This window comes from Amblyomma mixtum, chromosome 7 (assembly GCF_055824585.1).
Source record: "Amblyomma mixtum isolate Tamu chromosome 7, ASM5582458v1, whole genome shotgun sequence".
In the NCBI taxonomy this organism is placed as follows: Eukaryota; Metazoa; Arthropoda; class Arachnida; order Ixodida; family Ixodidae; genus Amblyomma; species Amblyomma mixtum.
The window spans coordinates 108,771,306-108,783,424 of record NC_143018.1 but is presented as its reverse complement, the minus strand read 5'-3'; the positions used below and the strand labels follow the sequence as shown (position 1 = coordinate 108,783,424).

The 12,119-nt window shown below is 41.9% G+C and overlaps 1 long non-coding RNA gene across 1 annotated transcript in view; it reads right to left on the bottom strand.

Annotated features, from left to right (window-relative positions):
* Positions 1-981: 981 nt before the first annotated feature.
* The window catches only part of LOC149337164 (uncharacterized), an 11,209-nt gene continuing 71 nt past the window's right edge, over positions 982-12,119 (bottom strand). The window contains exons 1-3 of the long non-coding RNA XR_016284372.1: positions 11,711-12,119; positions 10,554-10,627; positions 982-1,209 (exon numbers count right to left, since the gene is read on the bottom strand). The exon at positions 11,711-12,119 is cut by the window's right edge and continues 71 nt beyond it. This is a non-coding gene — a long non-coding RNA (uncharacterized LOC149337164). The remainder of the gene's footprint in view (positions 1,210-10,553; positions 10,628-11,710) is intronic.

Sequence of the window (12,119 nt, the reverse complement as noted above, 5' to 3'; positions counted from 1 at the left end):
GCAGCAGATACAAGTAAGTGAGATAGGCCTGAAGTTGTTTGGATCGTTGTTACTTCCTCATTTGTGTACGGGAATGATGTGTGCTTGTTTCCAGTCGTCCGGGAGCTGTCCTGTATCCAGATATTGTTGAAATATCCGCGCGAGCAAACCAGATGATTCGTGACATGTTAGTTTCAGAATCTTTGTACTGATCCCATCGGGTCCTGGGGCCTTTTTTAGTTCTAGCTTGTCGATTGCGCGGGCGACGCCATTTGTTGTGATAGTAATAGGTGCAAATTGAAACCGTATGTATGTTGGAGAAATGGGCGGTAAGTTATCAGTGGGGAGTTCATTTGTGAACATGTCACTAAAAGATTTGTTGAAGATTTCGGCACACTCGTCTAACGGTAAGGGCGAGCCCTCTCCTGTAGTTAGTGCTGGTGAAATGTTGCTGCTTTTAGGATTGACAGTGCGCCAAAAATTTTTGGGATCACTTTTTAATAGTTTCGGAAGTGTGTCGTTATAGTATTTTTGCTTCTCTTCTTCGAGTTTTCTTTCAGTAAGCGCAGCAATTTCCTTATATTTCATCCAGTCGAGTGGTGCATTAGTTCTTGATGCTCTTCTGTATACCCTCTTTTTTCTGTTTAAGTACCTTTTGCATTCGTTAGTGAACCAGGGATCATTCATTCGGTTTGAGATTGTGAATTTGGGAACGCATATCTTCTCAAGTTCTTTTAATTTATCACGAAATAAGCACCACCCTATTGGAAAAAAAGGCAATGATGTAAATATTGGAAACCAACACTGGAAACCTTGATGGATTATGGTAATGGAAAATGCGTTGGAATGACTGGGCATGTTGGAATGACTGGGCATGTTGGAATGACTGGGCAGGTTGGAATGACTGGGCATGTTGGAATGACTGGGCATGTTGGAATGACTGGGAGATGTTGGGGCAGGGGCCATGCAGCAATGTTATGTCTGTCGCAATGAGACAGCAAATTTCAAAATAGATGAAGCTCCTACAGCCAGTTTTATTTTGTGTTCATGCTCCTCTTGCTCTTCTTTAGCCACTTGTCAATGCAGCTGGGCCCCATGAAACAGCCTTGTTGATGTACCACCGCTCGTCCTGTCCTCTTCTCGATCTTCAGTCCTGTCAAGTTTGTGGTTATCCCTCCTCCCCAACATACCACCGGTGCATGAGGGCTTGGGAAAACTGGGCGATGCACTCTGCAGAAAAGATTGAAATGAAAGAATTAGGATCCACAAGTTTTTATTCTTGCCAGTATTAGAGTGCTAAAAAAGTAAACTCCGTATTGTGGCCACAGGAATAAAGTGAGCCTAAATCAAGAACCACTGAAGCTATTCGCACTCAAAAAGAAAAATAATTTGAGGTTCTTATTCAATATATCATATGCTCGTCATTAAGTACCATCATCAGCAGCATAACTAGCACCACTGCAAGACAAAGGCCTCTCCTATATCCCTAAACATAAGCCTGACGTGTGCCATAATGAGCAAAATAAAAAAGCCATCGTTTTTTGTCCTCTGAAGGCTTTTAGTGGGGTATTAATAAGAGAGACAATATAAAGGTAACATCAGAAGGGTGACTGCAGTAGCACAGCTGAGATGTCGCAGACGATACACTACGAAAAGAGGCATACAATCCATTGATACATCAGTTGCAAAAAATAAAAACAGCAGCAAAGAAAAGGTAAAACAAACCAGTGTCAATGCTCCAAGTGATATCACTTATTTCCATAATTTTGAGGGACCACATGCAATGAAAATGTGGTGAGGTAGAATCACAAGCGAAGGCCATTCTGTTCTCGATTTAATTATTACTAACTCTATGCAGCTGAATGCTTTTTCTGGTGTTTTATCTTGTTGTGTTAGTGACCATCTTCCTGTGTTTGCTTGCATTGAGAACACTAGTACAATAGGAAGTAAGTCCACATCAATCACATACCAAGCTATTACAGAATCATCATTGAAATCCTTTAGGGATGCGCTCATGAAAGTATATTGGAGTAAGATAGCTGAACTTCATGATGCAAATGTTGCCTATAATACGTTTGTCGATTGCTGTAAACAGATATATCACGACTGCTTTCCTCTTGTAACACGCGTGAAAAGTCGCAGAATCCGCAAGCCATGGGTAACGCCAGAGCTTCGCGGAGAAATACAAATGAAAGACAAGCTGTACAGAAAATTTTTGAGCAGCCGGAAGGTTGAGGACCTTGCGGTATTTAAGAAATATAGGAACAAATTGACTAAAAAACTGCGGTCTGCACGAACAGCCTATCACGTGTCACTTCTAGATGTTAAGAATGCTCGAAATGGTGTACTATGGTCGAGATTAAATACACTTCTGCAGCGGGACAGTTCACGCACTGCATTAACAAAATTAAATATTGATGGAAAGGAAGTTTCTGGCGTCGAACTGGCTAATGTATTCAATACTTTTTTAACGAGCTTGGCTACCCGTGCTATAACACGTGCTGCCGGATCTGACGCTTGAAAATATGTTCGAATTCAGAATGATGAAACAATTTTTCTACACCCAGTCACGGTAGACGAAGTAGTGTCGGTGATAACAAATCTTAACAATAGCAGTAGCTGTGACATTGATGATATCCAAATACGGCCAGTCAAGCATGTAGTTGACATAATTGCTCCCATACTTGCTCACATCTTTAACATCTGTTTAGAAACTGCAGTTTTTACGGAAAAAATGCAATTAGCAAAAGTTGTTCTTTACAAAAAAGGAGATCGCAACGCCCTCGCTAACTACAGACCAATCTCTATTTTGCCAGTGTTTTCGAAAGCATTTGAGAAAATGCTGCATCTAAGAATGTCAAATTTCATCCATAAATTTAACTTGCTAACACCATTTCAGTTTGGCTTCTGCAAAAGCAAATCCACTGAACTTGCATTACTCCAACAAAAGGAATATATAATAAAGCAACTTGAAAACAAATCTATTGTCATTGGTGTATTTGTGGACTTCTCAAAGGCTTTTGACCTGGTAAATCATAAAATCTTACTAAATAAATTACACTACTATGGTATCCGAGGAAAAGCGCTCTCATTGTTAAGTTCTTATTTGTCGTTTAGACAGCAAGTGGTGTACATAAATGGTATACAGTCTGAACCGAAGCAGCTCTTCTACGGTGTCCCCCAAGGCAGTACGCTAGGGCCTCTACTCTTCAATATTTACCGAAACGATATTGTCAACATTAGCGATAATACAAAGTTTTCCATCTATGCAGACGATACGAGCGTATTTTTTTCGGGTGAAAATGTTCATGAACTTATCAAACAATGCAATGCCACAATGCCTCTTGAGGTCTGGTCTGCAGTTAACCTGATGCAAATAAATGAGAGTAAGACCAAAGCTGTCATATTTAGGCCGAAAAATAAAGTTATCCCACTGCACGAGAATATTATATTAAACTCGCGGGCTGTAGAAATTGTTGAGCAGTTTAAATGCCTTGGGGTCATATTTTCTGCCAGTATGTCATGGGATTATCATGTCAATTATATCTTGAAAAAAATAGCTCAAATCACTGGTGTTATAGGCCGTCTAAAATACATACTTCCCACAAAAACTAAGATGCTGGTATACAATTCAATATTCAACTCGCATTTAAACTATTGCCAGTTGGTGTGCGGCACTACAACATTCACTAACCTTGAACGTATTCATTTAATGCAAAAAAGATATCTCCGAAATGCATATAATTTACCGTTCCGACATCCCAGTGCAGCTTTCTTTTGTCGTTCCAGAGTTATTAAAGCACATAATCTTTATAAATATCGCCTCAGTGTTACTTTTAAAACAGAAATCAAGAAGAATGTAACAAATCTTAAAAATTTTGCAGAACTAAGGAAAAAAGAATCAGTCTATCCAACAAGACGTGGCGAAGAATGGACAGTGCCAACACCTCGACTAAATCTTGGTAGGGAATGCCTTCAGTACACACTTCCATCTCTTCTAAATAGGTATATCCACATTAACCTCGATTTGTTTTCTTTTTCACGTCATGAACTACATAATTTGTTTTTGCATAACATTGTTTAAGTTTCATTATGTATACATATTGCTGTTTCGTGTATTCTCCGGTGCTTCCTTAATGTGCTTGTTTTTTAAAATTGTATAAACTCTTGTGTTGCCTCCCTGTCAATAATAAGGATTGTAGACTCGTCAAGCTGCCCAAGGGCAGCTTTTTTCTACGATTCCTCCATCTGTAGTGCTAGATGGGAAATAAACTTTGATTTGATTTATTCTTCAATGGGAACAGGAAAAATTTCTTGATTTAGTTGTGATGGCATCCTGGTCTGAAGCGGGGCAGCAACATTTAACATTAAGTTGTGGAAAAGTATTGTAGAGTATATGGAACACACCTAAACGAGCGTTTCCCCTTTTATGCAGTGATGTCTGGTGGTCAAACGAGATGACTGATTACACATATGCTGTACCAAGTGTCGCTGTTGGATTAAAGGGAGTTGGTGGCGTAGCATCAAACAGTTTGGTGCAAAATTGAAAGAGCTAGGGAATACTTCAGTTTGGAATCAATAAAATTTTTATGCATAAACTGCGCAGCATGGCAAGAGCACACAGATCATGACATCTCCTGATAAACCCGAGTGCCCTTGTGGTGGCAGCAGCATGTATCGTGACATGCTCCAAGTATGTGGGGCTGCATCTGGTTAAGGTTTCTCCATACCATTAACCCTAGAGGTGGGAAAGGAGGTCAATACGTTGTGACAAAACAATGCAGACAAGACAAGGACAACGAAGGAATAAATATGATGGCATGAGTGCTGACTATCGCCAATGTGTATTGGAAACCACGTCAAAATATATACACTGTAGCCTAAAAAAACAACGAACAAAGGGCACCTTGTGTCAACCACATTGCATGAGTGTAAAACAAAACAAAAACTGACAAAGAAGCATTTAAGAGCATGAACTCTTCCTTAGGAAGCGATAAAGAAGGTGTGCTAACACAGTGATTGCGGTTTTTTTTTAAATTTCAGTGGCCTCGATTATCTCACGCACAAACTTTTCTGTGTCTGTCAGGCAAAATGCAGAACATGAATTCCGGTTCACAGCGTTTAGGATCTGGCAAACAATTGCAATTGCGACAGTGAATCATCAAAGTTCTCCCGCAAGCTTTGTTCACATCGTCGTGGTGGTCTTTTAAACCTCTCAGTGACACACTTGCCTGTTTTCCCAATGTAAACATAGCCGCATTTCAAGGCGTTCGAACACACTATGTCTTCTGTGCAGTGCACGAAGAGACTCTGATGGATAATCTCGGTTGACTACAGGTACTGAAACTTCATAGGGTTAGAAAAACAATATCGACGCCAACTCGACTGCCTATTTAACCGGTGCGACCAATTGTAACTCCTTTTGGGAGTTACAGTCTCGACGGGGGCACAAAAAGAATGTTTCAACTTCTGCTTAAAGCAATCGGCTAAAGACACTGACAAAGGTTCTGAATATCCAGTAAAGGACAAACGGCATATGAGCTGGGCAAAACTGGATGTCATGGCAATCAAACAGGATTTCATTAAGGAATTTTTGAAGCAAAGGTTAGTGACACCTCTTGACCAGCTTAGACTGAACCGAAGAAAATGGTAAAAGTAGCTTGTTTTCCCTTGGCTCGTAAGCCCAACAAGTGTAACCACCCAAGATTGAGATCCAATAAATGTGATGACATATTAACCTCTATAATTTCAGTGGTGATTCAAAATGGACTGAGGCTTTGACTGAACTCCTCTCTCACCTTAGACAATGCTTCGTCAGGATTGGAGATCCTGCAATAAGCCACGTAACAGCGGCGCTAATAGTTTTTTTTGCAAAAACAAGCTATTCTGAAATGTAATAAAGATGGACTGAAGGTATGAGCTTAAAAGTGCGACAAAATTATTCACCAAAACGCCTGAGACGTTTGGAATGCCACTGCTCCATTTAGGTTAATGAATTCTTCAACACATTATTGATCCTGATTGAGGGATGGCGTAATATAAATCCTTGATGTCAACATAGCACCCCATGAAACTGGTGCGAGAGTTATTGTGTAGAAACTGCGTTACTTTCTCTGCAGATCTTACACGAGAGGAGTCATCAATGCTCAGCAACTTAATTTTATGTCGCAAAGAGAAGGCGATTTGTTTCTGACAGGTTCCATTCTCTTAAACTACAACCCTCAAGGAGCAGTCACCTTTATGGGTCTTTGCGGTAAAGAAGATAGCTGGACAATTTTTCTTACTGAAGTTGATGGCATTAGCCTGATGGTTAAACTCTAGATTGTTAATGTTTCTTGGCACTGGACTTTGCTTTTAACAAATCAGATAGTAAGTGGCACTCAAATTCAGAATACACTGCATCTGTGGCCTTGGACTGAAAGGCGCCTTTCGATACGACCACAAAACCACCGTTTATCAGCAGTTGAAAGCAAGAGGGCCCACCCTCTTAAATACGACACAGTTCGGCCTGTGGGCAAGTTCCTAAAGAGGGTTCAAACCGTGACACTGCATCAAAACATCCCGAAACACACCTGTCACACTCAGGTCTGTGCGTGGAAAAGGCAACTCGTCAAACCATGGCAAGCATCTCCACAATAGTTCTCTTCGGAGGAACGGAAAATTTTGGTCCATAAGCACTTCAAGGACCAGACGAGGCAGCGACTCCAAGCTGAAGGTGTGCACCTTGTTGTCAAACTCTTGTGCCTGAAAACAAGCCAGGGAGTGGCTGGTTGACGGTGTCACGCACCGTTGACCAGGTGAAAGCCATCTGGAATGCCACTTTGCAGCCACTTTGCGCTCACTAGCCCGGAGCAGAGAAGCCAAGGCACGAGTGTCTGAAAACAAGGTGCACAATGTCGACACTGAGTTGCTGCCTCGTCTGCTGCTTGAAGCATATACGGGCCAAAATTTGCCATTGTTCCTTCGAAGAGGACTATTCTGGAGCTGTTTGCCATACTTTGACGTCTTGCCTTCCTGTGCCTGGACCTGAGCGTGACAGGTGTGTTTCAGGGGGCGTTGGTTGATGGGGTGTCGTGGTTTGAACCATGCCAGGAACTTGCCCGCAGGCTGAACTGTAACGGGTTTAAGACGGTGGGCCCTATCGCATTCAACTGCTGATAAAGAAGGTGGTTTTGTGGTCATGTCTAAAGGCGTCTTTCTGTCCAAGGCAACGGAGGCAGTTAATTCTGAGTTCAAGTGTCACACAACAGCTGATTTGTTAATAGCAATGTCCAGAGCCAAGAAACTATGTAATAATCTAAAGTTGAACCATCTGGCTAATGTATCAACTTCAGCAAGAAACTAGCAGAGGTGCCAATGAGAGGTCAAAAGACCACCGTTACGATGTGAACAAAGCTAGCAGGGGGAATCTGATGTTTCCTTGTCGCGACTGCGATCGTTTGCCACATCCTTTATGCTGTGAGGCGTAATTTCTTGTGCTGCATTGTGCTAGACAGACACAGAAAAGTTTGTGCATGAGATGATCGAGGCCACTGAAATTGTAGAAAGAACGCAATCAATGTGTTAACACACCTTCTTTATCGCTCCCTAAGAAAGAGTTCATGCTCTTAAATGCTTCATATTCAACTTTCGTTTTGTTTTTGACAGATCCAAAGTGAATGTTACAAGGCGCCCTTTCTTCATTCTTCTTTTAGGCCACAGTGTATATATTTTGATGTGCTTTCCAATAAACCTTCTTGAAAGCCAGCACTCGCACCATCGCATTCCTTCCTCATCTTTCTCTTCTTTGCGCTGTTTTGACACGATGAATTACAAACAAGACCATTCATCCGTCTTGCAAAAGTCAATACAGTCAGAGTAGCTGAGATAGTTGGGGCATCCTTCAGAATAATGCAGTCATAAAGACAAGGTTGGGACATAAAGACAAAGACTGTTATTGAATGGCTAATATTAATGTACTTTAGTAATGTGCTTGGTTTGGTTTATGGGGGTTTAACATCCCAAAGTGACTCAGGATGAGGGACGCCTTATGATTTTGCATATTGATATGCTGGGCTTCATAAGAGAAGAAGTACAATAGTTTTTTAAGGCCAGCCGTAGAACAGGAAGCAATGAATCTACACTAATATCAAAGAATGAAGGCTCAAGCATGAGAGTGTAGCTAAAAGGTTATAATGACAAACATGAAAAGCTTTGGAGAAATTCAAGTCGATGACTCTTGCCTAAAATAAAGAATCTAAATTTGGGTGAAAATCTGTTGTGAATTCAAAAAGTTGGATTGCACATTAGTAAAGAGAATGGGAGCCGTGATGACTGGTATAGAAATATTAGTTTGAATTATGGTGGCAAGTAATATGCGGACTCATTTCGTGCTCTAACAGTTCATGCAAAATGCACATCAATAAAATAGGAGAACAGTTTGGGGATCAGAACGGTTTCCAGCCTTAATTATTGACAGGTCAGCTTCAGGTTGTCAGGGATAGAACCAAGAGGTTTGGATTGGCTAACAATTATTGGTAAAATCTGTCTTCAGATATCCTCAGTAGTTTAAAGTATGTCAGAAGGCTTCTCACACAGCCCTCAGGTACTCGAAAGCTTGTGTTTATCAATGACTTTCGAGACATGATGAGAAGCAATGGTTAATGCAGTGAAATGGGAAACAAATAACTGATTTTTCTCAAGAAAGTGCCCATGGAATATGCTGTCAATCAAATTCCCAAGGATCCTTCAATTAAGCCCAAAATGACAGTTTATGGGTAGCCACTTTGTTATAACCATCACATACAAAAAAAGAGACACCAGAAGCCCTCCTTATTCACTGAAAACAAGGGAGAATTATGAGACATCATTCCGGCACACAAAATCACACGGATGAAGAGAGTAGACTCCATGGACACCATATTTCAACTGAGGTTTATTCCACAACACAGGCTTTTTATGTGCAAAGGGGTACTAGTGATCCCTGGGGCTGAAAAGTATTTCTGCCACCAGATAACAATTATTCAGGACGGCAAAAACCAAAACACAAAAAAACATAGGGGTAAAGGTATCTTGCCACTCACATTAAACACATTGGCACGCCTATGCATCACCTACCTGGCTGACCCAACAAACATATTTGCCTCCAGATAATCTATTTCTTTTTCTGGAGCGCTGCAGAAGGGCTGCTGACGTAATTCTCTTTTTCAACAGAGATACAAAAGGCTTAAAAAATTTCCCAGCCCTTTCAAGTGCTAAACTTGCACAAGGCATGTGTTTCTTTCAAAAACGCCTTGCATGCTCGCTTGTGCGAGCAAAGGCGAATGTGCTCAGCTAAATGACCTCTGCCACTTAATGAATCAGCTGTCCTGCAATGTTCAAGCAAGCGTTCATTGATGCAAGCCTCGTCTGTCTAATGTAATGTTTGCCACAGGCAAGGAGGATGCTGTACACCATGTCAACCTCATGTTTAACGAGGGGTTTGGTGTGCTTAGTTTTGTAGGCAGGCTTTTTCGTAACGTCATTTATCAGGTGGCACATGCATCCCAGCTTTCCCAAGCTGAAAATACGACATGTACATCGTGTTTGTCACTGGCCTTCTTGAGGCGGTGTGACACCTGATGGCAATACGGCACAATGACAGGTCACTGTTGCGAATGTGTGTTGTCTTCCGGCTTGCGCTGCCCAGCACACTTCATCTCTCGAACCTGGCTTTCTACCACTAAGGCTACAATTTCTCCAGTGAAAACTGCCTGCTCCAGTCTCCTTACTTGCGCATTGATGCTGTCACAGAGTCGTGACAGCGTCAATGCCGAAGTAAGGCGACTGGAGCAGGCAGGCAGAAAAAGAAATAGATTATCTCAACGCAAATGTGTGTTGGGTCAGCCAGGTAGGCAATGTTTAGTCACGCCAATGCATTCAACTTGAGTGACAAGCTAACCTTACGCCTATGTTTTTGTTTTTGCAACATTGAATAATTGTTACCTGGTCGAGGAAACACTTTTCAGCCACAGGGGTCACTAGTACCACTTTGCATGTAAAAAGCTCATGTTGTGAAATCAACCTCAGTTGAAGTATGGGGTCTATGGAGTCTACTCTCTTCGTTCATGTGTTTTTGTACACTGGAATGATGTCTCATAATTCTACCCAGAACCAATTAGCTCAGCTCTCCATGCTTAGCAAAAACAAGGCAGCAGTAATGAAACCAGTTCTCATGTGTGCACTTTTTCTTTTACATCTGTGACCTGCGATGAGTGGCATAAAAACACATATTTAAGTTAACACACATGCATCATAATGTTAATATTCGTAGTCAAATAGTATCACATAATGCAGCCAAAAACATGCAGACATTTCGCACTTCATGCATAGAATGCAACGGTTAAAAGACGAGCAATATTGAATGTAAAACTTCAAATGGCCTGCAACCGGCCCATTCTGACAGCCAACTAATATTACTCATATAAACATGTAAACATATCAGGCCAGAGCTATCCAAACTGCTCCAAGCAGTAGCATTAAGGAAAAGAGCAATGAAAGTAAGAGAACATTTCATGGCAACCACAAGAACAAAGCACAATGCAGTAACAACTTACAACACAGCTTTTGACTTCATCTGGTGGCCACAAAATCCATGCCATTGACTCGGACTGGAAGACAGATGCGCCACCTGCGGATACCAATTTCCCATTATCACTATGACAGGAGTACAAAAACAAGCATGCGAACTCGGTCCAACAGTGAATATCACATGAATGTAAAAAGATCAGGAAAAATATACTTGCCCAAGTATACGCCTCAATACAAAGGAAAACTACCCTGTTTAAAATGCATCAGTTCCCCTAGCACTAGTAAAGGAATCTTGCTATGAGCAAAACAAATCTGCGTTCGAAAGCGTAGATAAACATCGTAATAACTGAGACAATTATTGCGTCACTTGTTTTCCTCAGAAACCAATTTTCAAACAGCAGAGTGATCAAAATGCAAGATCCTATACTCTGGGTAGCCAGAAACGCTATCGGTATCATAAAAAAAAAAATCTTCACATACTCATTTAAAAATTAGATCCTGACGGCCGGAAATTAACTTTCGTTGGTAACTGCAACCTGAGACAGTGCTTTCTTTATAGTGGGGTTTGAATTCAGATGCGGAAAATGGGCACTGATCGTATTGGAGGGTTCCGGATTAATTTAGACCACCTAGAATTTCTTAACGTGAGCTGACATCGCACAGCACAGGGGCATTCTTTTTTTCATTTCACCTAAATCGAAATGCGGCTACTGCCATCAGGATCGACCCCACGACCTAAGGTTCAACAGTCTAGGGCCAAGCAAAAACCGCGGCGAATAAAAAGTGTTTCAATCCCCCTCAAAGTGCTAACGCTATCTTGAAAGACAATCATACATTTTACGCACAGCCAAAGTGCCGGTCCTTGAAACGTGCGCGGTGGTGTGAACAAGCATGGGCAGAAACGCGTAGAACGAGGCATATACGAGGACAAATCTGTGCTCAACAAGAAACAAAACGCGCAAACATGCGCATACCAAAATCATGCAAAGCTAGCGCACGCACGGTCGCATCCCCTTCGCCAAAACAAGTACCGACAGCGACAATTCTTGGCAGAGCAACTCACCGCGGCGACAACAAAAGCGCCTTAAACGCTTTTTATACCATTGAACACGAATACTGCAGCAGTACGACAGGTCACCGTTCCAGCATTATATGCTTCGGATAATGCACGAGTACTGCTTACCTTTTCAGATGATTGCGTAGTCGTGCAGAACGCTGTTTGCCTTCGTGTCACGGGCACTACACCAACCAGTGAGATTTCAGCACGAGTGCTACGTAGCCGGCACTCTCTACCACGTAGTCACACAGAAGAAAATATTCCGGGCCTTATTTGGAACATTTCCACCGCGACACTGCCCGCGCGTCTTTGTGCCTGGACACCCATCCTGGACTACACAAAGAAGCGCACAGACTGAAAAGTTAGAGAGACCAGAAAAATGACACTTTGCCTCGAATAGGCTACGTCGACAGCACTGCGCGATTGTGCACCCTTGAGCAAGAAGAAACACACGCAAACCACAACACAGTTCACGACGGCTCACAATCCAAGTAGCGAATTGTAGCAAGCGCCGAAGCGCGATGAACGCGACGCA